This window comes from Sapajus apella, unplaced genomic scaffold, assembly GCF_009761245.1.
Source record: "Sapajus apella isolate SASKATOON/1434 unplaced genomic scaffold, GSC_monkey_1.0 scaffold84, whole genome shotgun sequence".
NCBI classification, from domain to species: Eukaryota; Metazoa; Chordata; class Mammalia; order Primates; family Cebidae; genus Sapajus; species Sapajus apella.
Genome location: NW_022437024.1, coordinates 2722905 through 2728783, shown reverse-complemented (window position 1 = coordinate 2728783; position 5879 = coordinate 2722905). Strand labels below are relative to the sequence as shown.

Genomic DNA, 5879 nt, shown 5'->3' with positions numbered 1-5879 from the left:
TGGGTGCAGGTTTGGGTTAAGATAGTCTTCAAAAGGTATGTTAAAAACACGTGAATTCGTCATTTCAATTTGTTTTTGTGAGATTTAAAAGTCATAAATTATTGGGGGAAGGCACACCGTATATGCTGTATGGGATTTTCCAAAATGTTCAGTATCAAAGGGGATTCAAGAGGGGTGGAGGTCAAGCAATCCAAACTGGCCTTCTGATTGTTACGGTTGCTTTTATTTCAGGACCTTCGCACCTTTCACTCCACATGCTTGAAATCTCCGCCCTATATCCCTTCCTCCTTGTACTGCCCTTCCAGCTCCTCCTACCCTCTGGTCAAGCCTTGCCTGCCTCAGAGGCCTTCCTGAACACTTGGTCCAAAGTAGATTCCTTATACCTTCTTATTGTCTTATATGGCAACCTCTTTTTTTCTGTGATAGTATCACTGTAATTTAGAGTCACATGTATTTGTTTTCTTGTATATTGGCTCTCCCCCTTCATGTCCAACTAGCTTTCTAAGTCCTCTAAGTCCATGTCTGTCTGATCAAAACTGCATAACTAGCATAGGACCTGGCAAAATGTTAGCAAGGAGCAAATATTTGTTGAACAGATGAGTTAAATTCAAATATTATTTCTCTGGTCCCAATCCACTACTTTCTGCCTTTTTCTTTTATACCATATAGTTCTTTTAAGACTCTCAATCTGTTTTCTTACTCTCTAGTGAACTTTCAGGAACAACTGATTTTTTCAAGGTTCCTCTTTACATACAAGTCCTCTCTCAGTGAGAGTTACTGAGTAGAATGGAATCTTCACAACTTCTAGGAGGTACCAGACAGATGCTCAGAAAGGGGTTACCGTGGCCATTACTGGCACTTCAGACAAGGGCAGGCTTCAAACAGGGAGGTCTGTGGCAACCCCTACCCTACGCCTGGAACTGAGGGGACGGGGGAGCTGAGAACAAAGAGAGGAAGGAACAGTGGCTGGGAAACAGGCAGAGAGCATGGTCTTCTTGTCACATCTTCCTCAACGGTTGGGGGGGTAGACAGTCGGCAGTGGCCCATCTTGCCAGGTCCCACTGCCCTCAGAAGAGGCCAGAGTACTTCAGGTTGTTCTTGGTGATGACGTCGGGGACGACATTGTACGCTAACCATGTTCTTGGTGTCGGTGGCATACATGACGTGTGTGTAAATTTCCTTGGTGTCTTTGAGCTTATTCAGGTCCTCAACCTTACTCTGGATGTAGCTGGCTGCCTCATCATATTTGTTGGTCCCTGTGTGTAAGGCCGGCTGCCTCGCAGAGGGTTAAACGGACACATCCATCTCTCTCTGTGCCTGATAACTGCGTCATCACCCAAGCTCGTTATCTGGCCTCACCGCATGGCTTCCCCGCACCCACCTCCGCATACGAGACCCAAGCTCACATTCAGCACTAAATTATGCATCCAGCCCCAGCCCGCTGTTGAAAAACCCTGCAGAAAAATTTTTAAAGAAGCCCCATCAGACCCTGCCCTGTAGCAGTCTGCTCTGTATGCCCTGGAAGGCCCACTTACCCAAGGTCCCACCCACCTACCCATGGCAACTAGCTCCAGGTATTTCCCGCTTCTTAATAGTCAATAAGATTGCCTTCACTTTGTTTCCCCAACAGCCAATCAAGGCCCACTTACCCAAAGTCCCGCCCGCCTACCAATGGCAACTAGTTCCAGATATTTCCTGCTTCCTGACAGCCAATAAAATTGCTTTCACGTTGTTTCCCCAATAGCCAATCAATCGCCTTTCCTCCCCATAAAACCCCATGACCTGAACAGCCGGGTGCGACTTCTCTGGCCCCTTCCTGGACCACAGAACCTTGCCCGGGAGCTGAATAAATTAGCTTCTCATTTTCTTATACTTGCCTCAGTTTCCTCATTTTACCTCAGCAATAAATCTTACACTGTGTACTCAGGGAAGCAGATGGTTGAGGCTGTGTGTGATCTTATCCTCGAACAGGTCCTTCTTGTTGAGGAAGTGGATGATGGACGTATCTGTGAACCACTAGTTGCAGATGCTATCAAATAGCTTTTACCCCTACAAAAAGATACACTGGCCAGGTGTAATCCCAGCACTTTGGGAACCCGAGGAGGGTGTATCACAAGGTCAGGAGTTGAAGACCAGCCTGGCCAAGATGGTGAAACCCCATCTCTACTAAAAATACAAAAATTAGCCAGGCATGGTGGTGGGTGCCTGAAATCCCAGGTACTGGGGAGGCTGAGGCAGAGAATTGCTTAAACCAGGGAGGCGAGGTTGCAGTGAGCCAAGATTGCACCACTGCATTCCAGCCTTGGTGACAGAGTGAGACTCTGTCTCAAAAATAAAAAGCAAAAAGAAAAAGAATCCTTGCTGGGCAAGGTGGCTCACGCCTGTAATCTCATCACTTTAGGAGGCTGAGGTGGGTGGATCACTTGAGGTCAGGAGTTTGGGACCAGCTTGGTCAACATAGAGAAACCCTGCCTCTATTAAAAATATGAAAATTAGCTGGGCCTGGTGTTGGGTGCCTGTAATCCCAGCTACTTGAAAGGCTGATGCAGGAGAATCGCTTCAACCTGGGAGGCAGAGGTTGCAGGGAGCTGGGATCATGCCACTACACTCCAGCCTGGGTGACAGATCAAGACTCCATCTAAAAAAAAGAAAAAAAAAAAAAAAAAAAAAACAGTATCCTACCCCTGGCAAGAAACTCATCTAAATAGAGGTTTAAATGCCACAGAATTTCAAGTAGGCAATTTGCATTTCTGAGAATCTTCAGATGGGAGAGAGAGAGAGAGACAGAAAGAGGTCACGAATTCACTGGATTTCAGCCCAACACAGGAGTGATGTCCCAGCTAACTGCAGCCTCGACTTCTGGGCTCAAGTGATCCTCTCACCTCAGCCTCCAGAGTAGCTGGGACTATATCATTCACCACCACACTTGGCTATTTTTTCTATTTTACTTTTTTTTTTTTTTTTTGAGACAGAGTCTCACTCTGTTGCCCAGAGTGGAGTGGAGTGGCACTATCGTGGCTCACTGTAACCTTCACCTCCGTGATTCAAGCAATTCTTCTGCCTCAGATTCCCGAGTAGCTGTGATTACAGGTGACTACCTGTAATCACCTTCCACCCAGCCTGGCTAATTTTTGTATCTTTAGTAGAGACAAAGTTTTGCCGTGTTGACGAGGCTGGTCTCGAACTCCTGACCTCAAATGATGCACCTGCCTGGGCCTCCCAAAGTGCTGGGATTACACTCACAAGCCACTGCGCCCAGCCTATTTTATTTTATTTTTCACAGAGACAGGGTCTCTCTGTGTTGCTGTGGCTGCTCTTAAACTCCTGGCTTCAAACGACCCTCCTACTTCTCCCTCCCCAGGTGCTGGGATCATAGGCATATGCTACTGCGCTCTGCCTGGAGCATTTCTTTGCCTAGGCAAATTAGCTGTTCTAAAGGCTAGGCTAGGTGTTGGAGGACTTTTGAGACACAGCTTTGCTGTGTATTTATTGAAAGGTTTTGATTGACTAATGGTTGTGAGACTGGTAGGATTTCCCTGACTACAAAATTCTGTGACTTTCACTTCTTTTAACTGGTACAGTTTAACTGGTAATCAGTAGTTGAGAGACTGAATATTGAGGTCAGAAGAACTCAAAAGCTCTGAAGCTGTGGTTTTCTCATCTATTTTTTCATCTGTAAAAAGATATCTATAAAGTAACAATCATTATAATAGCAATTATAGAGCAATTACTTTGTGCCAGTTTAGTGTTATGAAATATATGTTTATATATAGTATGTATAAACAACATTGTATATATAAACAGTTATCCTCATAGCAACTCTTTGGAGAAGGTACCATTGTTTCCATTTTATTTTTATTTTTTTATAGGCAGAATCTCTCTCTGTTGCTCAAGCTGAAATATAGTGGCGCAATTATAACTCACTGTGGCTTTGAACTCCTGGGCTCAAGTGAGTGATCTTCCTGCCTCAGCCTTCAGAGTAGCTCAAACTGCAGGTGTGTACCATTGCTTCCAGCGAATTTTTAAATTTTTAATAGAAATGAACTCTTGCTGTGTTGCCCAGGCTGGTTTTGAACTTCTCAGCTCAAGGGATCCTCTTGCCTCTGCCTCCCAAAGTGCTAGGATTATAGGTGTGAGCCACTGTTCCTGGCCCATTGTTCCCATTTTCTGCTGGGGTCAAGGAGACACAGAGAAGTTAGGTAACTTGCCAAGGTCGCACAGCTAGTAGAAGGCAAAACACAAACACAAACCCAGGATATTTGAGTCTGTGCTTTAAAAATCCTTGTGCTAATTGCCTGACACAAGGTAAGTGTTGATAAATCTTAGTTTCTTTTTATAACCTCCCTTGAACTTTCATGAAAAATGGCTATTACTTCCTCAAAGTATCTTAATAAAAAATTTGAATCTTCCAAGTCCCCCGCTTTTTCAAATGAGGAAACGTAACTCCAAAGAGCCTGAACCATGTGTTCAAGATAGGACTGGATCCTAGCTCTCCTGCCTCATCTGGGAAGGAATAATCGTTCTCCATATTATTGTGTTCCAACTACTTCTTTTTAAGTATGGTTTTGTTGTTGTTTTTGTACCATTTTTGAAAAGAAAGGAAAAGAATTTCCTTTCTGAATCGCGCTCTTGTCTCCAACATATTTTCTGCAATTAAATAACCCTTGCCACAGTAACAGACCTAACTAGATGGAACGTTCTGCTTCTCTACCATAATGTGCAAAGGGAGTGAGCAAGAGTTTATCATTGCCAAAGTGAGGAGATGAAGACGGGTTAGCACGCATATTTTTCTCTCTTTTCCATCTTCATTCCTTCCATCCTTGTTTCTGGCTCTTGCTTTCTCTCCCCTTACCTGGATTAAGGAGTATGGGGCTATTGCTCATATCACCCTAATAAAAATTCAGAGATAGGCTAATAAAGTATACTACCCAGAAATACGGTAATAAGCTAGGGTGTCAGTAGCTGCCGCCTAGTCGTTTTTTTTTTTTTTTTTTTTTTTTTTTTTTTGAGATAGGGCCTCTCGCTCTTTCACTCAGGCTGTAGGGTAGTGGCGTGATTAAGGCTCACTAAAGCCTCGACCTCCTGGGCTCAAGCAAATCTTCTACCTTAGCCCCCCTAGTAGCTGACTACAGGCACATGCCACCATGCCCAGCTAATTTTTGATTTTCAGTAGAGATGGGATCTCAATATGTTGCCCAGGCTGATCTAAAACTCCTGGGCTCAAGTGATCCTCCTGCCTCAGCCTCCTAAAGTGTTAGATTACAGGTGTGCCCAGCTTCACTGCCTAGTCTTTTCTTGATCCTGAATGAAAACAGAGAAAGCCCCAAATTCCTGTCTTTATTGTGTCATTATCTCAATACATGCCTTTGCATAATTTAGTTAAACTGTACTAGGCACCCATAATTTTCTCACCTTTGTGTGAAATACTATCTTTCCTATTATCCTTTGTCATAGAATTTTGGCTTGGCCGTGAAAAAGTACAGTGACAGTGACAGCGTTCAAGAGATCATGGTGTTTTGCTTTATTTTGTTTGGCTTAAATAAAGAAAAATTCTCAGAAGTATCACATATATGTCTGTAGTTGCAAAAGTACAACATAGCTTTACAGTCTTTAAATAGCACTATTCTCAAAGGCCTCATGATTTTGGAATCTATAGCTAAATAATATATTTGATAATCCTGACACATCTATTGCACAAATATGAAAGGAAAAGATTACCACAGTAAAAAACTACGGTTTTCGAAAGACAAGAAAGCGTGCTTGCTTCAGCAGCACATATACTAAAATTGGAGCCATACAGAGATGGTTAGCATGGTCCCTCTGCAGGGATGACATGTACATTTGTGAAGCATTCCATATTTAAAAAAAAGAGAGAGAGG

General features: G+C 43.5%; 1 non-coding gene across 1 annotated transcript; it reads left to right on the top strand.

Moving 5' to 3' along the window:
- Window positions 1-5756: 5756 nt before the first annotated feature.
- LOC116533899 lies at window positions 5757-5863 on the top strand. The gene has a single exon (XR_004261505.1). It is a non-coding gene; the product is annotated as a U6 spliceosomal RNA (small nuclear RNA).
- The last annotated feature ends 16 nt before the right edge of the window (window positions 5864-5879 follow it).